Source organism: Gallus gallus, chromosome 2 (genome assembly GCF_016699485.2).
Source record: "Gallus gallus isolate bGalGal1 chromosome 2, bGalGal1.mat.broiler.GRCg7b, whole genome shotgun sequence".
NCBI classification, from domain to species: Eukaryota; Metazoa; Chordata; class Aves; order Galliformes; family Phasianidae; genus Gallus; species Gallus gallus.
The window spans coordinates 87244916-87270955 of NC_052533.1; the positions used below are offsets into that span (position 1 = coordinate 87244916).

General features: G+C 38.5%; 1 long non-coding RNA gene across 1 annotated transcript in view; it reads right to left on the reverse strand.

Moving 5' to 3' along the window:
• LOC121109846 overlaps positions 1 to 25215 on the reverse strand; it is a 30849-nt gene extending 5634 nt beyond the window's left edge. The window contains exons 1-3 of the long non-coding RNA XR_005857606.1: positions 25151 to 25215; positions 4555 to 4662; positions 3942 to 4123 (exon numbers count right to left, since the gene is read on the reverse strand). This is a non-coding gene — a long non-coding RNA (uncharacterized LOC121109846). The remainder of the gene's footprint in view (positions 1 to 3941; positions 4124 to 4554; positions 4663 to 25150) is intronic.
• Between the last annotated feature and the right edge of the window lie 825 nt (positions 25216 to 26040).

Consider the following 26040-nt stretch of genomic DNA (forward strand, 5'->3'; position numbering starts at 1 on the left):
GATGTCCCTTTCTTGTTCCTCATCTCATGAATGTCCCCGATGAATAATTTCTCCTCCTAAAGTCAGTATTCACCCTGAAGGCTGATTCATGGAGAGAAAGTCTTCCTCAAGTTCTGCTCTTCAGTGATTGAGGTCCCATGTTTATGGAAAAAAAATAAAAATCTTTTGAGAGTCTTGGGGCATTGATATCTTGCATCTCAGCAAATTGCCATAGGGTAGAGCATTCTGGTGTTATCTGTTAATACCAGAAGGTGCAGTCTTATAGATTTCTATGTTAAGATGCAAAACAGTGGCACCTGGCGACTCCAGCTCCTTGAAGAGAAACAGCATTTTTGTATTGAGTTTGTTCCACTCCTGTATTCATCAAGTCACTTTGCTGAGCAAGAACAGATCAGTTAATTTTTTGGCCCAGCTTGCTGCATAGCCATATTAATTGGAATTTTCCATGAAGGATTTATAGGGCATAGTTAAAATGAAATATACTTGCTAACACCTCTGCAGAGGAGTTTATACTAGAAAATAGATGAGGACTAACAGAGTTCCCTTTAGAAAATAAATGTACATGTATACACTGCACACTGCAAACCAGGTAACATACATTGTTCAGGGTATAAATTAGATACAGGGAAAAAAAAATAAGAGGAAGAGAAGATCAAGAACTTAAATCTAAAAAGTTTCCAGTTGTCTTTTCCCTTTTCCAGAAAAATAATAATGCAAAATATTTTTCTACTTGTTTTTTTCCCCACAAACCAGCTACCTCTCAGCCACCGGCTGGTAAAGTTTCACTCTAAATAAAGCATTGATGGCACAAAAAAAAAAAAAAGAGCTGCAAAGAAAAACAAATGACAGTCAGTTCTGACTGTCAATCTACACATTTAATGAGAAACTCTGCTCAATTTAATGAATCCTGGTGCTTCAGTCTACCATCACTTTAAGTAGAACCTGCATACACAACTACGTGGTGTCAATTTGGGGTGTACATTATGGCAGTACAATACACCTCTGAAAGGAGAACTTCATTTTCTGAACTATTAACCATATAAGCAATTGTTACTAATTTACTGTGAGAAACATGTCTAAAAATGTGCCCGTGATTGGCTTGCCAAGACAGACTGGAAATGTTTAATCAAGACCAAATAACTCTGTGCCTACAGTAGCAGTTAGATTAAAAACAATCAAAAGAAAAAACATGCACTACCACTTCACCAGCATGTCAGGGGTGAAAGTCTAATTAGCTGTAGTTGAAGATAAACTAACTTTGCTGTGAACTGATGAGTTGAAAATTGGGGGGTGTTCATCCTCTTGGGCTTGACCTTTGATTTCTGAGTATGATAAAACCTGAAAAGCAGTGCTGTTCCTCCAAGTGTGTGTTTTATACTTGAGAATGAAATAAAAACGAAAAATAAAAATATAAAACCTCTTTGAAAGCTGCTATTTGACATCAGAAGGAAGCAGCTGGTAACAATGTCTCATTTAGGACTGTTCACTCATTGCAAGAATATGGGTGCACGGTAACCTCGAACAAACTCCTTTGTTTATTTACCCGCGAGAGGTGCCAGCAGAAACAAAACCCTCTGATTGTTTTAGGGAACCCTCTGAATGACTGGCCTCAAAATTTCCCGTGCACTTGCCAACTTTAACAGCTCTGGTGACCAAAGGCCATTAGCAAGCCCTGGCCTCAACCCCTGGACCCGCACACTCACACAGCCCCATCCTCACAGCTTCAGCCTCGATCTTCTCTGCGTGAGGCTGAGAACCAGTGCAAATACAGGCTGGAGAATTTAAGTTCTGGCACGTAGCAAAAACAAGGAGTGGAACGAACGAGAGCTGGAAATCTCTAATTACCGGACCCGGTCACAGACAAACACTGACAGAGGGGCAGGTTGCGTGCACGAGTGCCACTTAACGAAGGCCACAAGGCGTTTGGGAAAGGTCGGTCGAGGAGCTTTCCACGGGTGAAGTTGCAGGGAAGGAAGCGGTGGGGCTCGAGGCTGTGGCAATGCTGCCACCTGCTGCCGCCTCGCTCTGCTGGGGCTGCGCTGCCCGCACTGCTCCCGCAGGTATCTCGACTCCTGGTTTTGCCCTCCGCACCCGGCAGATTTCCCAGCTACTCGCTGCAATTATAGCATCCACTTGGAAATTTCTCATCATCTCCCTGGGCATCTTCTTCTCTGCCGAGAACCCACAATCCTGCACGCTACTGTAATATCACTAATAACATTGTGAGCTACACAATATTGTGCAACATCACTATTAGCCAGCTACTACTTGCCTTTGTTAGACCCTCCTCTCCTAAACAGAATTCCTATCATTTATATAGCTGTGGAATATGATACACTGCTTGTGGACATGCCCCTTACTGTTTGGTTATCAGACAGTTAAATATTGTTTTCTTATACAAATGCTTCTCCCATAAATAAAAAAGAACTTACACACCACAATATCTCAATGAAACCCTCATACTAGCAATGAATCTTAACTATAAAATTTACAGAAATACATGTAAAAACGTATACAAATGCACGCATGCAGAGAAGTAGGATTAATAAAAGGATTTGAATAAATAAATACATAAATAAATACTTAACACATTTTCTCTGTGATATTCCACTTCTGCTTTCTCTGGACAATTCATCAGATTCAATCTAAAAAGTGGAGGGGGAAAATACAACACTGCAACAGCTCTGCTGTTCCTTTGCTACTGATTGCTCTCTGTTCAGGCACAGTACAAGACTCGAGCATCAGAGAGAAAAGAGCTGAATTAAGGAACGAGCTACTCTGGCATCTGCTCCTGCTGCCCAACTGTATGGCAGGGCAAAAGTCCTGCTATAGCACTTCTGGCTGCTCGAGGCAGTTCCAGGAGTTGGACTCTACAATCTTTTTGGGTCTCTTACAACACAGCATATTCAATGCTCCTATGATTCTAAGAACCGTGCCTGGACAGCAAGAGGGTCTGCATAAGCCACTGAGGCAGCAAGAGGCAGAGCATGCCTTTTCACGCTCCTACAGTCTCACTGTGAAGAAGAATCTGAAGCAAAATGCCTTCCAAAGAATTGTTCAGGTAGGATGATCTACAGTTAAACTCTCAAAATCAGCTCATTAACTGTGTCCTTAAACAAATATTGCCCTTTCCCATTGCATGCACACATACAAGCATTTTCAAATAACTGTTGAAAAATATCACATGGTATACTGGGAAGAATGAGTTGGTCCTGTTCCTTCAAAATCCTGATTTTGCCTAATTGTGTGTGAGAGACTGTTCTGGACAATAGCATCCTGATATCATTTAGCTCTCTTCTCTGCATTTTCTTACAGATATGTCAGAGTTTCCACATTCATATGCTGCACATACCATCTTCACGCTTGCTTGTGTTGCAACCACAACTGGGCTACTGAGTGCTTTTGTATTCCAGGAGTTGCAGGAGACACTGCACTTCACATAATCATATCAATAAGTGAATGCTCTTTTTAGCTGTACAAATGCCTGTCCCATCCCAACACCAGCCATCACTGTGGTCACCCCATGGTCAGACCCCAGAGGAAGCATATGGTGGTGGCACCAGCATCTGACCTTGGATGAAACGGGCAGCTCTTGCAAGAAATCAGCCCAACACCAGTGTAATTTTTGGGTTTCTTCTGCCTAATTAAGGAATCTGCACCTGAATTTTCATTATGAGAAAATCACATCCAATACAGAGCAAACATAAGTGTGCCCTGGGAGGACCTCCTGCAGCAATTATTTGGCCTAAATCCCTGTTTCTTACATTATGTTTAATCATTATGTGACAGATAAACTAAGGATAACAGCTGCAGCAGTGGACAAGCCATGATGATTAGCTAAGGTACCTAAGGGTGTGCATTTTAAAAAACATAGCATAACTATGTGACTGTTTAAAAATTACTTACCTACTGTTAAACTGACAGAGAATGGCACAGCTCACCTGCTACTTAGGAGAGCTGATACGATCCTGAATCTCTTCTCTCCTGCTTTCTTCTCTGAACTTCCTGCCCACTTGAAACATAAAGGCATCCTTTCCCATACTCCAGTAGATCTCACAATTTTCACTTACACACAAAGTCTCCAGTGGGCAGCACGCTGCTTCCTCAAAGGAATATTTCATACCTGCAACATACAGAAGCATCTTAAGAGTTGCTGTCAAAAGAGTACCAGATCTTAAAGGTCTCCTTTACCTGCTGTTATGAAGTCATGGACTATATATTGCTTACAAATGTATGTGATAATACAGATTATGTAAAGAAGTTTTCTCTCTCTCTCTCTTTTTTTTTTTTAAAGGGGAAAATGTTGCCAACCCTTCGCTAAACTCTATGTACATCTTAATAAATTAACTGAACAGCAGACCCAACTGTTAAAAACCTGTTACTACTAATGGGTTCAGCTTCAGCACTACTATTTATGATTTTAAATCTGCACGTAAATGCCATTCAGTTGTGACATCTCAAATTGTTGAAGAAAGTGTTTATAATTTTTCCTGTTGAGGTAAGAAACCTATCAATAGCTGTAATTGAGTCACTATGAGTTGGCACAAATCTTACCTGCTCTACCAGTCATGATGACTTCCCTCATCTCTGATTTTCAAGTTTTACAGAAGACTCAGACCAAAAGTCCAGATCTGAATACTTCCCCATTTGGACAAAACTGACCTGCAAGACCAACACTGAGTTTAAATTTTGTGTCTATCCTCTTTCAAAATATGAAGAGGTATTGGACAGAACATGAGGGCAATGCAAACACATTCAGTGCTGAATTGTCATGGCATTTTCCATCTCTAAACCTGGAAACATAAGAACAAAACTAATCTGTGCATTAATCTGCACTTCTTCACTGCAACAACAAGGCACTAACTTTTGATCACTGTTTTTTGCTAGGAAATAATTAAACATTAGAGGAAGATCAAGTGTAATCTCCTCTCCATGTCTCAGAGACATTAGGTTTCATGTGGTCCATTAAAAGTTATGCACGACCAATGACAAATGAATTGCCAACCAATGGAGGAGTTCTTTAATAAAACACTGCATAAACGTGAGGAACTGAGTAAATAAACAATTGTTTTCTAAACAAAAAGTGCTCAATTTCATCCCAATTTCATTTTTCCAGAAAGAACTTTGCTACCACGAATTCAGAGTTGCTTCCAGGATCATTGTTATGTGGAAGTCATCATCATTTTGTATTGAAATTGATGGTTTTTTTTCAAGAGAAGTTGCATATTGGCTCAGAAACACCCTTTTACTTTTCTATCCGTATGAATGCAGCTTCTGTGACGTGAGAATGTCTTGCAATGGACGCATGCAAAATGTCTCTGAGGGGACTTTTTTCAAGCTGAAAAGATAGTCATTCTCACTTGGCAAAAATTCCTCATTGTTTTAAAGAAGCAAAAGAAGTAAGAAAATACATTGCAAGCCCTAAAGCAGCCTTCCCCCTGCCCACCCCTCCCTTCCCTCCCCCCCCCCCCCCCCCCCCACACACACAGAAAACACCAAAAAAGCACAGCCTTCAGCTTATAAGCAGTGCTACACTATTTACTCTATTTACTATTTGCAAAGACAACAAAGGGAAGAAGGTAGGGGAAAGCAGCTCTTTCTCCCAGTATAACGAATTGTCCAAAGAACAACATTTTTCAGTAGAATGAATATGAAATAAATAGGCCCAGGGACTCCATTAGCAGGTAAGCAGACATTTCAGATGAAATTTGTGGTGGCAGGTAGAAAGAAATACAGAGAAGAAGCATTTGCATTTTCTAAGTCCTGGAAAATAGAAATATTTTATAGCTATGTCATAACCACTGTAATACCACTTTCACACAATAGTTTATAAACTAGGCTATTATTAAGTGATCTGTGAGTAGGCAGCTGTATTTTTTTTTTACAGTGTCGATATAACTCTTTCCTGAGGAAATGTACACTGCAATTCTAAAATATTCTGTGAGTGAATGAACCAGAAAGTATTCTTAGATGGCTGAGAACAAGGCATAGTTTTGCTTCCTCTCCCACATTTGGTGTTTAGTCTCTTTTTAAGCACATTAGCCTCATCTCCTCTTCCATGAAGTATGTGGAAGCTGAAATATGCTGACTCCTCTTGTGTTTTAACTATAGCCCAATTAAACTTCTGCTTTCTGCAATATTTCTATGAGCTGGAAATTACAGGGAAAAAAAAGAATGGCATTCTCCCATACCTCTAATGAGGATAAATACAGGGTCAGAAAGAAAAACATCTTTAGTTGAAAAGAAAACTATTTCATTTTTTGTAAATTAATGTTGGATGCTATGGACATGGAATGAAAAAGATAAAGGCTCTAACACACACAGGAAACAGTTTGCACGTACAGTTATCACACTGAACAACAGGAAGCATTTTAAGTGCTTGAATTATATTTATTTAAACTGAACCATATTATTCCTATTGAGAAGATAGACTGGGGATAGGTCTATTAAAAAGAAACAGTATTTAAACCAGTTGAAAGTGCAGCACTTAATTGCTCATCTCCAGTATATGTAAGGTCATAAATTATGGCTTACATCTATGTACCGATCAAAATAATTCTAGTTTATTTATTTTCTGGAAACCCAACACAAATGAGTTTACAACACAAATAAAAGATTGGTTATGTTGTTTTGCAGATATCAAATGAGGGAGAATTAGCACGATTGAAAAATTAACTTCTTCAGCAAAATGCACTGTGATTCTATGCATTGTTTTAAAGTCTGCTCAGATACTATATAAAGCAAGGAATTGGTACGTAGCAACACAGATCTTCCTTCCACTTGAGGTACTGCAAACCGCTATTGATTTCAGTGGAGGCAGGATCAGGTTCTTAGAAATGATATCAAGCTGACTCTGAGTTCTCTTATACTTAACCAAAGATAGTCATCACCTTTGACAGAGCTACAGAAACGGCAAGAGTATCTATTCTTGCACTTTAAACAGTGGCTTTTAACAGCAGAAAAGAAGATATCAAAGAGCCCAGCTTTACAAGTATATGCAAGAGCAGTATTATATAGATGACTTTTCTGAACAAAGGTTTGCACAGTCAGGCCGAATTGCTTGTGAGGTTTTCACCATGCTTTCAGAGAGTAAGGAAAAAAAAGAGGGGGAAATAGTTATTAAAAAGTATTTCAGAACTTGTTGCAGTATACTGACTGGGTTTGAACCAAAATACAATCACTCAATACTCCTGAATTAGTACTTTTTATTAACAGACAAAAGGCACTCCATTAAACTTCTGTTTCAAATCACATTATGTGTCACTGAGCAATCAGAACATGTTTTCTCTTTCTTTTGACCTTGCCAATTAACATATAAACTTTCAAAGCATTACACTCAGACCTCTGAAAAGAAATATGATACAGAACACAATTAGTGACATAAAGATGAAGGAGACAAATAAAGGGTATCTAAATATAAAGAAATTTCCTAAAAAGTCTTCCTGAAAATGAGACACTGTTATTAGAGATTAGACAGTTTAAAGTGAAAAGACATCTGACATTTGCATTGATGCTGTAGTAATGTAGCTCTGACTCACAGTAGGTGTAATTAGAGCACTCACTCTACGAAGGAAAAAAGACCTGTCACTCTGCAGCAAAGCCCCAAGCAAGGCAGAACAGCTAACAATGTCTTATCCTTAAATTACGCTTCTGATTTGAAAAAACATTTTAAAAAAACAAGGTTTGAGGTGGATTGTGTGGTGTTAGTAACTGAACCTTTCTCCACTTCTCTGTTAATATTATTACAGCAAGATATTACATATTTTTTTGAAGCCCAGAGGACAGCTCAAGATTCATCTGCTTGAGTAAATGCACTGATAGGATTATTTTGGAACAGCGTGATGTAAGCAGGCTCTTTCTAATAGTAAGAAACCCCTCAAGATACTCGTAATTAAATTGATTAATTTGACTTGTGAAGGTGCACTGTGTCATCTGATTTTGGAGATAGACCAATATCCAAGAGATAGAATATCACTGTCTTTTCTTTCTTTCTTTAGGGATAAATGTACTACTGCAAGCTAACATGGGAAATGCCTCAGACAAAAGCTCCTTTTCAGCTGAGCTGATTGAACAGAGTAGTAAATTATAATTTTCTCTGACTCTGCACAGGAAAAGAATTTCCATGCATTGGAAATAGCTTTGAATGTTCTAAAATACCTGAAATGCAAACAATTTAATCCCCGTTCAACAAGACATTCCCTGAAAACCCTATCAGTCATATAAAACTATCTCTTCTGCTACGAGGAGTTTAGACAAAGCAGATAATGTTCTCACTCTTACATGACCAGGCATAGAGTAGATGATACCCACAATGATACCTTCCTCTTTTCTTGCAGCACTATTGATCTTTCTGTCATCTGCCCCCAGAAATGATCTGGAATTATTTTGTCATTACACTGCTTGCTGCGATACACACAATGGACACAATGGACAATACAAAAAAAAAAAAAAAAAGCTAATGTGATCTCTGAAATAGTAATTGCTTTACAAAATTCAAAATACAGATTGATACTCCATGCCAGAGAGTTTTGTGGAGGGTAGCTTACTTCCAAGTAATGGCCTCACATCCACTCTTATAGAAAGCCATGAAAGTTTTATCTAGTAGGGATCTCTAAACCTTCTCAACTTAGAAGGAGCAGTACCTTTCCAGGAAAGTGGAAAACAATATTAAAAATTATTGACATTTCAGTTCGTAAGGATCCCTTAAAAATCTACAGCCACAGTGGCAGAGAATGATGTGGGCTTCATTTGCCAAACTCAAGAAAATCCATTACTGAAGTCTATGCCAGCAAATGAAATATAAGGTACATAAGCAAATACAATGCAATATAATAGAAAAATCAGAGCAATTTGGCCAGTAATCAATTTAGAACTGCCAGGAAACAAAGAAAACTGTCCTATGAAAGAACAGTCTCAGAATAGTTATCCTACTTCTGTTGACTAGGCATTGCATTAAACTTGATCATCATTTGAACTACTTATGAATAATTGATTTAGGAATAATTTCACCAACAAAAATCTCCAAGTTCAATTGGCTATGGTTAGTGGAACATATTTATGTCCATTTATAACAATGCTAATCGACAGCAATCCAGACTTTGGAACCCTTAAAAAATTAATTGAATATCACAAACTCAAATACAGTCGATCAACATAATCTAATAGAGTGTCTCCCATAGATTACCTAACAAAGATCAATCATAATCACAAGACCTTCAACTATTTCTATCTTCCTGTGGTTATTAAAATAGATGGGATTTTCCAGGATGTCTAGAAGATTAATGAATCAGATTTCTGGTAGATCAGAGTGAGAAACTAAATTAGGAACATGCAGTTCTTCAGAAGAATTCCTACCAGTTGCCTGTCTTCACATGCAATTTTTGTCAACAAAGTTCCATTTGGAATATCATTGTAAATCACGACGAAAGTAGCATGATCCAAAGATGCAGAATATTTATCAATTCCTAGATTCTTACAGAAGAATTATGCCTACATTTGCAGCCCTAAATTGTAAAAATAGCCAACAGCAATCCTGAAAAGTTACACATTGTCTTCATGTTTTTTGTTTGTTTGTTTGTTTGGGTTTTTTGTTGTTGTTGTTTGTTTGTTTTTTGAATTGATGAACAAATGTCACATGACTAGACTTTTAATGTCATATTAGATATAGACAAGTAGACAGCTAAACAGAAAATGAACATGAGAACACACTAAATGCAAACTATCTTTCCAGTTAATGCCGTTTAACTTTTTTCTGGCTTGAAACCTCCTCTCCCATCCCATAGCTTTCATTTAAATTGCTTTCATTGTAAAAACATTTTTATGTACGTGTGTCTTGCTAGGTTGGACAGTAGCACAATGAAAATAAGAGCTCACATTCAAATCCAGAATAAACATGAGGATGGTCACTAATACCAGAACACATTCTACACAATCAAGAAACATAGACTGGAGTGGCGATGCAAAGTGGTGATGCAAAGTGGCAATGCAAAGTACTGCATCCTCTTTCACCTTACAGGTTCAGTGACAGCCATAACCTTCCTCCTGACAGATCTTTGATAAGATAATCATAAAAGACCTCTGGCACCGAGCATAAATTTTGTCTGAAAAAATCTAACTTTTCCAAAAATTTGTTTTCAATCAAGGAATTAAATCCCAAATGAGATCTTAATAGAAAAGTCCATTTTTTTTCTACTTCTTTCTTTCTATCTAGTCTGTCTTCCTAGCCATTTTTTTCTGGTTTCCTATATAGCTTTATTTGAGAAACTGCAGTTACAAAACATCAGAGAAACTGTGTACAAAATAGTTGCATTTATCACACATTTTTGCTCAGAAATCAGCCTGAAACAGCAACAGTGCAAATATTTAGAAAATTACAATGCTCCAAATATCCTTTCCATCCTTGCATAACACTGAAAATGAAATCCCTCCTGGAACAGTCCAAAGAGTCCAAAAAAATAACTAGACCAGCAGGAGACTGAACCAGCAGTTTATAAACCTAAACAAGGATCCAGAACTCTGCCACTAATGCAAAAATAAAACTCAAATGTGCTATGAAGTACATCCTTATTAAGATAGTGTAGATTCTCCTGGTTTATGGAATTCATGCTGTTTAGGACTAATACTAATAATAATGGAACACTAACAAGATTTAAGAAAATCATCATGAAAATGAAAATTTTATGTTGCTGTTTTTTGTTTGTTTGTTTGTTTGTTTTTGGTAAGGAGTTTCACTTTTTCCATTGGTGATTATTGAAATGAAGCAGAATCTAGAACCACAACTTCCAGCGAAGAAGTGGCATGAAGCTATGTATTTATAGGAAAGCAACAATGTACACAAAGAATGCATACCCCAGCAACTACATTCTCCCTTTCTACTGCATACCGTCTCCAATGTCACAGCGTCCCCTAAGTGTTAACGTCACACTGTGGGACATTGTCCTGGAAAACCTCTCAGCTGTGCATACAGGGACAGTGCAGCAATGGAGTTCCCCTTTCCTGAGACCCTCCAAAGAAGAATCCTGTTGTGAGAATGAAAATCATAGCAGCAGAAGCTGTGGCCTGAGCAGAGAACAAACTCACTGGAAAGCAACCACCTTCTCAAGTAGGCCTGTAGCTAGCATGCAAGTGATATAAGCTGGAGTTTTACCGCCCCTCTCAGTGGGTCTTTTCCTTATATATCAATTTGAAAAAGCAAAAATTGGGCTTATGAAGGCTGTGGATGACATGGTTGTATCTTTTGCTCATTGTTTTCCAACTGTTCTTCAAAATACTTGGAAGTATATTTATTCTTCATGATCACTCATAGTTTTTAATGTTACAACATGATATACAAAATGGTAGGAGTTTCAGATTCTCTTCACAGAGAGGAAGATGTGGAGCTGAATAATTCAAGAAGTTGCAAGACTTTTATTCAGGGAGTAATGTGCACTGGCATGGAACACCAGGAGAAGACTTGGATTATAGGTTTATCTGTCTCTTTTTATGGGTGACCTTGAAAATGCTTAGAGAAAACTGGAGAGAAAAGCAATTACATTTTTGAAATTACACACCACTGTTCTCATTCATCTTGATAAGCACTTTTAAGTAATCCAAAAAAGGCTGGAATAATGCTTTTACAAGAGTTATAGAGATCTTCGCTCTACAGAGTCAGTTTTAAAATAAATTTAGATGTACAAAGATGATTCTTTTACTTCCTTTGTCTTGCTAAATTGGCCATTTCTAAAATACTTCAGTCTGATACTGAGGCTTTTGGCAAAAAAAAGTGTACAGGATTTTTTTTTCTCGTTCTGAAAAGATATACAGCAACTCAGTTTGTGTTGTGCAGTCATCCCTACTGTGTCACAAGAATCTGTATTCGTCCTTTTCTGTGTGTTCATAAGGGTGACTGAAGTGTTGATAGGAAGCCACATTTAAAAAACAGGATGTTATGCAAACAATAGACACAATGTCTTAGTTATTCTTATTCCTGCTGGTTAAGCTCCCCCATGTTCATTTAGGCATGATCTGTCTTCGTGTCTCTTTTACTGTCATTATTATCTCTCCTTACCAATTAGGTAAGGTACTGAACGGCCTGTTATTCCAGCCTGAGAGGGCCAGGGGTCAGAAGGAGTCATGCTTAAAGCTAAGTAGCTATGAAATGCTAAAGGCTGTAAATTCATCAGGGCAGTTGGCTTGGCCCACAGCAGGGCAATGGGTGTAAGCGCTTTTCTGCTTGAATTACGCATCGAACAGTGCTAGCTTTGAAATGCCAGAATCCATGCTGAGCTCAGCGAAGTCTCCACAAGTGCATAGTGCCAGCCTCCACTCTAATAGCAGGAGCAATAGGGGTTTTATTTGGAAGCTCTTGGCAGTAAGATAGAAAAAGAAACTTCAAAAATCATTCTGCTTCTTTACTGAGGACCCCCTTAGGAGAAATACTGGGAAGAATTGTGTCGACCTGCCACTGTTAATAGTCACTCAGCAACCCAGTGTAACCACTGCTCCAGAATCAATGTGCTGCAGCTATTCAGTAGTACCACATCTGATGCTTGAAAGGATGGAAAACACAATATGTGACAGCTGCTTATGAGTGATAGTCATAGTGAACAAAAAGCCTAATGGGTACTGGAGTCTTCCCTCCCAGCGTACAGAAAAGACGAGGAAGGGAATGATGACTTTTCCGGCTGCACTCTTCAACAGGCACCATCCTGTGTGCCAGATTGGCATCTCCAGCAGCTCAGCAGCAATTATTCACATGCCATCTCTGAGGCTATGTTTGCTGCTCACATAATCCACACCATATCACATACCAGACTGCTGACTGACTGAGAGGTTTTCATTTCTCAAACATGAGAATAAGAGACTAACAGACAACTCAGAAAAGGGCCCAGTCTGTTTGTCCAGATTCGTGCAGGGAAACCAATATGCACAAGGTTTAAAACTAAGCAGGGCTATGTTAGCTTTACCAAGAAGGGTTTTCCGATACACACAAAAAAAAAAAAAAGGCCAAGCTTTGCAGTTTGGTACTTTTACCGCTGGCTTTGTTGGGAACTTGGTTGTACATGTCTTGGCCTACTTGAAAGTTAGCATTTGCAAACATCTAAATAATTCCCGGAATTTTAGATTTCCTCATAGAATCCTATAGTCTCTCAATCTGATGTGCAACAAAACATATTTCACAGTAGCTTGGCTTAATGTAGATGGCTTAGCATAACAAACTTTTAACTTCACATCTGAATAGATACTTGTTATATCTTACCTCAGTGCCTCAAAGAAAAATAATCTTTTTTTTTTTTTTCTGAGAGGGAAGGACACTTAATAACACAACTGAAACTTCAAAATGTGTCCTAAAACAATTGCTTAAAGTGTTCATTGTGACAAGCTCCTACAGGAGAAATCTTCAAACAATAACAGATTTCTAGCATACAGAATGGCATAACACCTAACCAAAATTAAAAAAAAAAAAAAAAAAGCTTAAAAGAAGAAATCTAATTAGAAGATGATTTATTTATTATAGATACTGTAAAAGCAGAGGTGACAGTAAAGTTGGGGGAAAAAAGATGGGTCTGTCTGCACTAGAAAATTCTACCCCAAGCTGTTAGTAGCTCCTCTCAACCTTTTAAAAGTCCTAAATGAATATTCTTTTGCATATTTTAATTAGAAAGATTGCATCAATATTCTCATGTGTGATGATAATTATGACTGACTTTTACTAGTTACTTTTCAGTGATCTTAATAAATGTTTTCTGGCATTATGCTCAAGTTGTTATACAATAACGTACTTTGGTTTAAAATAAATAAGCATTCTGTCAAGTATTTATACACTACCAAGGCTTGTGTTCAAGTCTACTTTTTATTTATTTATTTATGATTTTACCCTCATTCTATGGAACTCAAAGGTTAAGATTTTAATCCACTGCAAAGGTTTTGTTTGTAGGAGCTGGGTTAAGACAGCACTGAACTTATTTCACCTGACTGAAACACAGTGAATCTTGTCCAGAAAAATAAAGTCTTTTGTTTATCCTTACGTACACATAGACCTATGAGCAACACCTATAACCAGCTGGTGATCCTGCCTATATTATCTTGTTCTCAAACATGCTCTGCATACTGAAAGAGCTGAAAGGAACATACAAGATTAGAAAAACTCTCAGAAGCTGAAAATAGGTTTTAACTCATCTATGGGAGAAAAAATCCCCTGTGCCAAGTGAAGAGCTTTATAGTCTCTCTTGTCACCCCTCACACTCTCACATTACTAGAATTGCCTCACTTTATCAAAGAGAGAATATGATGAAAAGTTCCTTAGAAAAATCGAGCCAGAAGGATTACATCCTACTTTAATTTCCCTAAGAACAAATAAATCAGTATACAGGCAGCTACTTTTAAATTATGTCTTTCCAAAGGTACACAACACAACACTGGTTAGGAAAAAAAAATATATATATATGTATATATGTATATATGTATATATATATATATATATATTAGATCTAAGCAAGTAAAACAGAGTCCCGGATGACTTGTGAAATAGTAAACCACTGCTTAAACTGTTTCAACTTTTGCTTTTTAGCCTAGTAGGTCCCAAGCATGTTCAAAATTTTATCAGCTCTCTTTTTGTCATTGATGTTGGATTTTGGTTGGCAGCACCTATTGGAGAATTAGTGTGCTGTTTGTTTAAGGACAAGCATCCTAGCATCCAAACGTACTAGCATCTAGTATTAGCCCGCAGAGGAACAGCTGTTTAACAATGTAAGAGAACATTACACAGCAATCTAGGATGGTTATTCTGCTTTCTTTACATACTCTTCCAATGACCCAAAATGGACTTAAGCCAGAATATTACATTTGTTGAAATTTGCAGCTTCTAAAGACTGTACACATCCAGTAGTTCTCCTAAAAATGTTTCTGTGCCAGTATTTGAAGAGACTTTGTGTCATGGGACAAGCAACTTCATGCTAACTTCTCAGTCTCTATAGGCTGTTTATCAACTGGAACGAACATAAAGCCCTTGGAATTTACTACAACAGCATATAAATTTTCCTCTTGCATTATGAACATTAGCATCATCTCTGTTGCTGTCTTTGAGCTAGAAGACTGTAGCGTTGTCACTCAACAGTTCTTAATACCATCATTTTAAAACCTGGATTTCTTACAAATCTATCTGACGAGAGAGTAAATGCAGTTTTCTACTTTGTTAATGAGTATGTAATAAAATAATTCTTGAAGAATTTTCATCTCTGTAAACTAGCCGGAACCACAGAGTACAGAATGACTGAGGAAAGGACAGAAATGAGAAGCTGACCTTCCCTTAGGACTATAATATGTGGAAAGCAAACAGGAATTCCTAAGTGTTGCTGCCTTCCCATTTCTAGTAGAGAAGCCTACTAACCTGTGCTGATGTTAAGGATAAATAGGTGGCTCCAGGGAAGCCTGTGCTTCAGTGCTGGAAGCATTGTGGTCTGAGATTCTAAATTTCCTGTAAGAACTCACTGTCACACACAAAGAAAGAGATGCATTATCTAAGGCTAAGACTCAGCAAAGCCCTCTCATCAAATCTGAAGCGATCCTGTACTTTGCTGTCTTGAGACTGTGCTTTTACCCAGTTCAACAGCTGCTGACAGGGGGGATTGTAAGATGATGCCCTTTCTCCTCAAGGGTAAAGAGCACTTGCAAACAAGGAAAAATGCCTGTCTGCAGCTCATCCAAAATTATCCAGCTTGTTTGTCATTCTGAGGGAAAGGGGTCGGGTGGAGAGGTTGACAGAAAACTGCTCAAAAGCAAAATATTTGGGGACTTACATGTGTTTCAACAAACTTAATTATCCATATGTAAAACTCTGATTTTCTATCTGCTGCTCTCCAGGCTCTTCAAGCTCTTGGACCCCAAATGAACCCTGACTCTCTGCAGATTCATGGCAGGCTCAGGGCCTGCAAAGCCAAAGAACAGCCATGAAATCAGGGCCTCAGTTTGTCTAAAATGTTAGAAATTATTTCTTCTTTTAGAAAGCAAATATGATCACAGAAGATCTTAGGTTAATTCTATCACTTAAAAAAAAAAAAAAAAAAAAAAAAAGTTGAACAGAAAAACAGATGTAGTTGTTTCTCCAACCCAGTATGATCACATACCTATGTTTATCATTTCCATTGTTTTAGTTTAGTTAGGTTGTTTGAGACTAGAAAGGTCCTTTAATCATATTTTGAATGCTACTACTCACATTCATGATTAAAACAGCTTTACTTCAAAGCTGTAACACAGGAAAGAAATTCTGGCATAGTCTAACCTAAAAATCCAGTGGTACTATTTCCACTTCATGATACTACAAATCAGAGTCCTATGCATATCTCATTTCTCCTTTAGCAACTGGCAAAGTGTTGAAAGTTGTTGCACTATTATGTCTGTTTGAAACTCAAAATGTTCACCTGCCAAAGACATTGCAGAACTGACAGCAGAAATATGCTTAATAACAGAAGTATAAATGAGTATGTTAGCAGCAGTTTTTTCTTTTACTTTGTGTTATGGAATGTCATGGCAAACAGGCAAAAAGTGCCATGGACCTGAATTTTTGGGTGCGAAGAAAGTAATTCTTATTTTCACCTTTATTGGTCAAATCTATGGACATTTAAGTAACCTTAGAATTAGATGCATACGTAGTGTCTAATAACTGTTACACTGTGACAAGTTATATGCTTTCCCAGTTAGAGTATTTCCCATTTAATTTCACTAGGCTAAATCTTCCTGAAAGGAATCTCCGTGAAACAGTCGTAACATTTCTTCTCTCAGTCTTCTGCTATATGCCACTATGTGCACACATACTCATACACACAAGTGTACACAAAAAACACACGTGTTTCATTCCAATAGTGCATTTCTCCCATAATACTTGGCAGAAATCTGGTCTGACTCCTCTATTTCTGTTTAGTTATACAGTGTAATAGTTTGATTGAAATGAAATTACATTTTCTCTGAGAAAACAGTGAGATAAGATCATGATTTAACAGAATCTGCATCACTAATGCCTTTAATTCTAGAAATGCCCATGAGGAAGACAACTTATTCCATACCCAAGGTGCATGAAATATTAAAGCTAAACTGAAACTTAACCACAGTATTCAGATAACATGAGTACAAGCCTGGACAAGGAAAGTATGAGCCTTCAATGATGGCTTACTGAATTTTACCTGGAGTGCTAACTGTAGGAAGAAAAGGATAACCTAATGTGTACACTCAATCAGCCTGCAGTCTCTCCTCCAAACCTTTGAAATTCCATGCTAACACCTAAAAAGTATTTTTAATTTGTGGTGTTCTCTTCCCAAAGAGGTGAATTGGGAATGTGTAATTAACAATACAAGAGCCAAATCCCACCCTTTCCCTAGAGTTCATTTTATAAAACATCTAAGAATAAAATGTTCACATTCCTAAATACAACTGTATTGTACTTGTACACGGCTACAATAAAGGCAATGCTTTTCCTGCTGCAAATTAAACAGAAGTGAGCCTTAGCAGAGCAGTTGCATGTGGCATGCCAAGAAACAAGGAGAGAAAGGCAAAGAACAATCACATGGTCTTCAAAACAGAGAAGAAAACTGGAGCAAGAAAAAGAATGTGATGCTGCTAGTACTCTCTGATCATTTGGTCAGGAAATATTAGAGGTCCAAGAAAGTCATCTGGAAACATCATATATTTCATTTGTCACATTTCTTTTGCCACAAAACCTCAGGCTATAACTGAAGCGCAGACTGACAGAACTTTGGCTCTAATGAAAAAGAAAGGTTTGGAAACAGATACATAACTGTTACCCATTGCACTGGGAAAAAAAAAAAAAAAAAAGTATTATAGTTCCATGTCAGTATTGCACAATGCCAAATGTACAGAGTACTTTTTTTTTTTTATCTAACACAAAACACTACATTTTGCTTATTGCCAAATTCAATCACAAAATCAACTAAGTAACACAATCCAAAGATTTCTTTATTATTACTTTTTTTTTTTCCATTCACTGTCTATAAATATTCCCAGTGCATATGGTTTTACAAAACTGAGATAAACTTCTTATATAATATATTGAGTTTGAAAGACAGGTAAGACACAGAAGAAATTCTTCCTGCAGGCGAGAAATATAGAAATCACTGTGCATAGAGCAGTAAGCATACTGGACTTTAAAATCTTATTGACAAAGGTGAGCCTGGTGTGTTCTTGATATTCTCTTTTCAGATTCAAAAGAATCTAGCTAAGGCATTCATGGAAAATGGGAATTACACTAGTGACAAAATACTTCAGATTTGAACCTGTACACTCTAATAAGACACCGTGTTAGAAAGTTTCTAACATTCTACATGCTTAGAGATATGCTTTCTCTAATAGCTATGGGGGAAAAAAAGATGTGAAGTCTAGTTCTTCCACATTTGCACCTAAATTTTAATTTTATTTCCTATGAAAACAAAGAACTAAGATTTTTCAGCTTCCACCATTTCTCTTCTTATTTTTAAATCCAGTGTCTAATTTGAATTAAATTTGAGAAGGTGGCAAAAGTCCCAAATATAGTCACTTGCCTACATGCAATATAACTCAGAACTCATAGAACTTAGCCATTCAACATTCTTTTTGATAGAAGCAGTTCACACAGGTCAGTTAATCCCTGCAATTATGGCAACAGACAGACACACATATCATGGCCGGTCAGGCTATGAAGTCATTTAGGATTAGGCAAATGAGGAAAGATAAAAACAACAACAAAATTGTCAATAGATTTCCTTACAACACCATTTACAAAAATAAAGGACAATTAAAATGATTGGTCAGTGTACATGTAGGGACATTCCAATCAGTTAATTTGCCTTTCTACAGGAAGCTTAGCTGTCTAGGTTTCCGTAATGTAAAACCACCTATTCTTCCACTGAGTACAGATTTCTAAACACAGTATCGCTGTGTCATGGATTAAGGACAACTTCTACAGTAAAAAATCCTTTTCATAATACTTATATTAAATAAACATATGGATATAAAACACCACCATTTCTGTCATCAGCAGTAGTAAAAGGAGGAAATAATGGTTTCAGCAAGTGGACGTCAAGCATAATTTTATAATTCTTTGTCAGGGTTTTCCTCTGGTTAGAAACATCAGCCACTTTTCTTGTAGTTTATCAGTAAAGATGTAAAGAACACTAAGCAGTGTTCATTTTTTTAGATTGCTGATGCTTCTATAATCAAAATTGTAGTGTAGATTTATTCATAAAGTACACATTCACTCAGTATATGTGTTCACTTAATTCCTTGAAATAGATTTACAGGATCAGGATTCTATTCTCATAAAAAACCTTCGACTTTTAATAAAATGGGGGAAAAAATTACACTGGTGATGAAACACACACACTGTTCACAAAGATGAATCACTATATAGGCTGGTTAATAAGTGGGACATCATTTATATGTGCTTGCCAGTATTCATAGAAGAAAATAAATACGTTTAAATCTGTGCCCCTAAAGCTTAAACAAAAGTATGCACTACCCAAAAACTAGATTCATAGCTAACAGCAATATAAATGTTAATCTATTTCTGATCCTGCAGAGGGCTGTTTTCTCTAACAGTTAGAGAAACAGAAATGAAGTAATGTCAAAAATGAACATACTACATTTTTCTTTTTCTAAGGCCAAGAATTTCAACTGAATAGCTTTGGATAAGTTGTGCAACACATTCTGGGCAATAGATATTGGGGACGTAAAAGAAAATAAACATCCTAAACAGAATATCACAATGCATTGGAAGCCTTAGAATAGAATACCAGAAAGTATGATAATGGCAGAAGTGGGATTTCTGTTCCTTTGGACCACTAATTTGGGAATACGTGTGTTCTGATCTTTCATACAGGCATACATATCTCTTATATTTGTTCTCCACTATTCACTATGTCTGGATTGGCAAGCAATCCACTTGGTATTGACAAAAGAACTATGGAGAAGGCTTCTAGAGTAAAGTTCCACATCCACTGGCTTCAGGAGAGATAACGTTTTCCTTCAACTATTCGATTATTATGAAACAGTTATACATCCAAGTAAAGAGGTGCTACAACATAATCTATTTCAGATATTGAAATCTGCCTATACTTATGCCCTAAATTTGGGGATTTTTTTTCCTTAAATCTTTAACTCCTTCCTCTTCCTAAAACCCTACTGCTCATCTGCATGAGTGAACCCAAGACATATTTGGTACCTAAACTGAGGAAGGTCAATTTCAAAGTAATTATGTGGAAACAGGAATGAGAATTCATAGAGCTGGGGTGGAGAAGGTGAAAGGTATTATAAAAAAAAAATTTGTTGCCTAGAGATTTATTGAACAGTTTGCTGATTTTTTATACATTTACACCTGATTTAAATAGGACAGAAAATGACAATATTACTCATAAAATTTTCCACTGTTTCAAACTACCTAATTCTCTGAAAATAATTTTTGCTCTCTGAACATTTAAGTTGTTTATTAAAAAAATACTCAAAATATATCTGTTCTGTTTTAAGGAAGGTTATAGTAAAAGATTTCCTACTACCACTAAGAGAAAATGGGATATGAAACTTAGAGCAACATCTGGATTCTCAAAACTTCCTTTGGATTCCTTTATGTAATCTGTTTTTGAAGTCTCTTCTGCAAGAGATTAACAATGTCCATCTACCAGACTCAGATGTGTCACATAGTGTTCTCCCTTCCCTTCTCTAGTCCTTTTGACAATTGCTTCTAGCCTGTGATTACCTGGAATAACCCTGAAACATTCTTCCACGAAGTCTGAAGATTCAATCCAACTCAGAAGTCCAAAGACTTCTGAATATCAAATGAAAAACTGGATCTTTCCTCACAGGAAAGGTGTGGGTTGGTAAAAGTCATCGTAAAGGAAATTTGGTCTTCAAAAAAATAAAAATAAATCACTTTTATGAAGGTTTCTGTTATCTGTGCATTTTACCTGTGACCTTCACTCACAACATCTCTGTGGTGTACCCTCCACCCAGGGCACTATTTCAGCAGTTTCAGGTTGACCTGACTCAGCAGCCTGAACATTCCCAAGCCAGCAGTGGTGATGGAGTCTCAGATCTGTGTTCCATTTGGCTGCAAATACTTCAAAGACACAAATAAATTCCACTGCTCATTTATGAAACACTTCAGAGCTGTGGCAATGGATAGATATTAATGTACAACCAGGGACTCACTAGTTTGAAGTTCCAGTGCCAACTGTAAAGTGATATTAGTAGCAAAATTAGATGATCACTGAAGGTAGTGATGTAAGAGAATGAATCTAACTCTGAACTTCAGAAGTTACATGAATGCAGTTGTTTCTGGCAATCTAAAATGTGTCTCTTGTGGTTGTCTTCCTCGGCTTCCAGTGTTGGAAAACTGGGAGATGTGACTGGGAGCCAAGACCCAAAAATCAGACAAGGAAGCTTATTCAAAAGATGGCTCATCTACCTCTTCTCATAGAACAAGAGAATCATAGAATGGCTTAGGTTGGAGGGTACCTTAAATATTATCTAGTTCCAACCCTAATACCATGGGCAGGGCTGCCAACCACTAGATCACTCTGCCCAGGGCCCCATCCAACCTGGCCATGAATACCTCTAGAGATGGAGCAACAACAGCCTTGCTGGGCAACCTGTTCCAGTGCCTCACCACCCTCAGAGTAAAAAATTTCTTTCTAACATCTTAATTAAATCTCCCCTCTTCTAGTTTAAAGCCATTCCCTCTTGCTCTGTCATTATCAGATTTAAAAAAATCAGTCCCCCTCCTGCTTGTAAAATTTCTTCATGTACTGGAAGGCTGCAATGAAGTCTCCTTAGAGCCTTCTCTCCTCCAAGCTAAACAAGTCCAGCTCTCTCAGTCTTTAATCACAGGAGAGGTGCTCCAGCCCTCTGAGTACCTTCATGGCCCTCCTCTGGACCCATTCCAACAGCTTCACATCCTTCCTGTACTGGAGGCTTCAGGCTGGGATACAGTACCCCACAAGTACTTCACAAGAGCAGAGTGGATATAGGATGACAATCATCTCCCTCTCCCTGCTGGCCACTCCTATTTTGATGATTTTGATGCAGTCCAGAAGACTGATGGCCTTCCAGGCTGCAAGAGTGCACTGCTGACTCATGTCCAGCCTGTCGTTCATCAGGACCCCCAAATCCTTCTTTGCAGGACTGCTCTCAATGAATTCTCCCAGTCAGTACTCATATCTGGGATTGCCTCAAAACAAGAGCAACACCTTGCACTTGGCCTTCTTAAACCTGATTAGATTCTTCTGTGCCCACCTTCCAAGAGTGTCCAGGTCCCTCCAGATGCTGTTCCTCCTTTCTATTGTGTCGACTCCACCACTCAGCTTGGTCTCATCAGCATATTTACTGAGGGTACACTCAATCTCATCATCTATGTGATTGATAAAAATATTGAACAGCATTGGTCCCAAGACAAAGCCCTGAGGGACACCACTTGTGACATGGACATGGAGCCATTAACAACAGCCCTCTGGCTTTGAACATCCACTGAATTCATTATTCACCTAATAGTCCAGCCTTCAAAACAGTATATCTCCAGTTTAAAGATAAGGATGTGGTGTGGGACCACATCAAAGGTCTTGCACAAGACCAGATAGACAATGCTGTTTGCCGTTCCTTTGTCCACTGATGCCATCACTCCATCATAAAAGGCCACCAGATTAGTCAGGCATTATACGCTCTTGGGAAAGCCATTCTGGCTGTCTCAGATCACCTCCTCACCTTGCACATGCCTTAATATAGTTCCAGGAGGATCCACTCCATGATCCTCCCAGGCACAGACATGAGGTTCACCAGCCTGTAGTTTCCTGGGTCTTCCTTTCTCTCTTTCTTGAATATGCTAATGATGTTTCCCTTTTTCCAGTTGCCAGGGACTTCTTCTGACAGTCATGACTTTTCAAATATAATGGAGAATGGTCTGGCAACCACATCGGCCAATTCCTTCAGAATCCTGGGTTTCTTGCCATCTGGCTCCACAGATGTGTACACATTCAGCCTCATGAGGTGGTCTTGAACTTGCTCCACTCTTACACTGGGAGGGATTTTGCTCTTTGAACCCCCGCTTAGAAGTTCTGGGACACGAGAGGCATGGGAAGCCTGTCTGGCTGTGAAGAACGAAGCAAAGAACTCCAGCATTCTCCATAACCAAGGATGCCTTTTCATTTTCTGCCTTTTCATTTTCTCCCTTTCCATTTACTGGGGAGAACACTCTCCTTTGCCTGCCTCTTCTGACCAAGGTACCTGAAGAATCCCTTCTTGTTGTTTTTCACATCCTTCACCAAGTTCAATTCTGTCTTTTCCTTCACTTTCCTGACCCCATTCCTGCACATCTGAACAGCAGCTCTGTTTTCTTCCCCACTTCCACTACTTATACTTTTCACTTTTACCAACAGCCTGACTAGCAGCAGGTCCTCACTCATCTGTATAGGAACTGTTGAATCACAGCCTGAACCACTGACTGATCACCTAAGTTGAGCACTGTGTCAGCTGCAGGAGCACAAGTGAAGGCAATTCAGCTGTGTGACCAGAAGGGGTGGAGCCTGGCTTCACCTCTCCTAGACCTCATTTAAGGGCTGACTGCCACTGGGGAAGGATTTTTTTCTGGAGATCAGTCCCTTTGGAGTTTTTTCTGTGAGCCAAGGATATGGGTGAGCATTTCATTTATTTTTGATTATCTTTTCCATTGTGATAATCCTTCTAGTTATACAACCTGTAAAATACTACCCTAACCATGCTACTCTGCTAATTGTCTGTTTATTGACTGTACACTCAACCATGATGGTTTCATGCCTTTTTTGTCTGATTTCTTATTCTGGGGAATGGAGAGCTCTTGTGCTCTCAGAAAGGCATCTTTAAAGTGCTGCTAGCTCTGTTCTGTTCCTTTGTGCCTAAAGAGAGTTTCCCAGAGGACGAACAATTTCTTAAACAGTCTGAAGTTTACTTTCCCGAAGTTGATGGTCCTGACTCTGCTCTTTACTAGGCCCACTTTCCTCAAGATCACAAACTGAACCTAGACATCACAGAATTATAGAATCTTAGAATTCTTAGAGTCGGAAGGGACCTGTAAAGGTCATCTAGCCCCAAACCCCTGTAATAAACAGGGACATGCACAGCTAAATCAGGTAGCCCAGGGCTTGATCCAGCCTCGCACTGAAAGTTTCCAGTAACAAAGCATCAACCACATCTCTAGACAACTTGTTCCAGTGCCTCACCACCCTCGCTGTAAAAGACATTTTCCTTATATCCAACCTATATCTACCCTCTTCAAGCTTGAAACCATTTCCCCTTGTTTTATTATTACAGATGCTGCTCAAGAGCCTGTACCCTTCTTTCTTGTAGCTCCCCTTTAGACACTGAAAGGTCACTTCAGAGCCTTCTCTTTTCTACTACTTAACATAGAGGGCAATGCCTCCACCTCTCCTACCTTGCCTATTCCTTTTAAAAAGCTCACAGCCCTCCAGCTACAGTACCCCAGTTATGTGAATCATCCCACCATATTTCAGTGATAGCAGTAAGATAGTAGTTTTCCAATGTGACATTGTTTCCAATTCCTCCTACTTATTTCCTATGCTCTATACCAATGCATGCAGGTACGTCAGCTAGACTTTTGGCTGCATTGCCTTCTCACAGGAGCCCCCCCAAAAATATCTGAGAAAATCTGAGGTTTTCTCCTGCTGCTTCCTAAAGCGACAGTGTTCCCTGACTCTTCTCTGTTCCACGGCAGTACATCCTCTTCCCTCATCAAATCTAGTTTAAAGGTCTGGTGATGAGCCCTGCCAGTTCACCACCTAATATATTCATCATTAGATGCAGGAGGTTGAGAGCCCCCACTAGCGCTTTGTCCCTCTAACTTAGCTATGTTATCCAGCATCTTGCCATGGACAGACTCCTTATCAACACCTCCCCACTTCAAACCTAGTTTGAAGCCCTGTCAATGAGCCCAGACAGCTTCTGGGACAGAATCCTTTTTCCCCCTTTCACCCAGGTGGAGTGCATCCATAGCCATCAGGCCAGGTGCTGAGGAAACCACTCCATGGTCAAAAAAGCCAAAATTCCTGCAGTGGTCTTTGCTTCTCAGGCACATGTTTATAACATGGGTTTTCCTGGTCCTCTCAGTATTGCTCCCAGGCACTGAAGGGATAGAAGAAAACGCTACCTGTACTTCCACTCCATCTGCTAACCACCCCAGTCCCCTGAAGTCCCTCCTGATAGCCTTCAGGCTTCTCTCTGTGATGTCACTGCTGCCAGCCTGAACTATATAAGGGGTAACAATCAGAGCAATGAACTGGACTAGGGAATCTCCTAGTAATGTTCCTGACCCCAGGCTCAAGGGAGACAGCACACAGTAGGGTCTGGGTCTAGGTTCTCATATCATTCTCAGATTTTGAAGACAATTGCATGGCTAAAACTCAAAGAGTTTCTTCAAAATATGAGAACTATTTCTGAATTTTCCCAGAACTTTCACCCTTTCCTAAAATGATTCTGTAGGCCTCAAGAACTTTCTGCTCTCTTTGTCAAGACAGCTGCTTCTGAAAGACAACCTGAACCATTTTATGACAGAGGATAGCAACATATTATAACTTCAGCCTAAGTCAATCTATCCATTGGAAATAACTCCTATAAGAAATCATCATTGCCTGACAGTCTTCATTACTCAGGAACAAGCACCCAACATCACTGCTACTGACATTTCTGTTCTTTTTTCCTATACGTTTCACTTAAATTTAGAAAGTGTTGCATCTGAATTTAGTTACAAGTCAGGTCCCACGTTACCTTTCAGTATGTGTGCTTTGCCAGGTACCAGCACCACATGAGGAAATAAGGTGCTATGATTCTTGGGCTGTATGTTCTTGAGTGAAAAGTAAAAGTGAGAATGTGGATTAAGAACAGAGAAAAACTGGACAGATCCATCAAAGCTATAGGTATCTTTTTATCTGGCAGTAAGCTCTATTAGATATTTGATGTAAAACTAAAATAATATGGCAAAAGTCACCATTCCCATCCATGCCACATTCACCACCCTAAACGAAAGTTTTTTGGCATAGC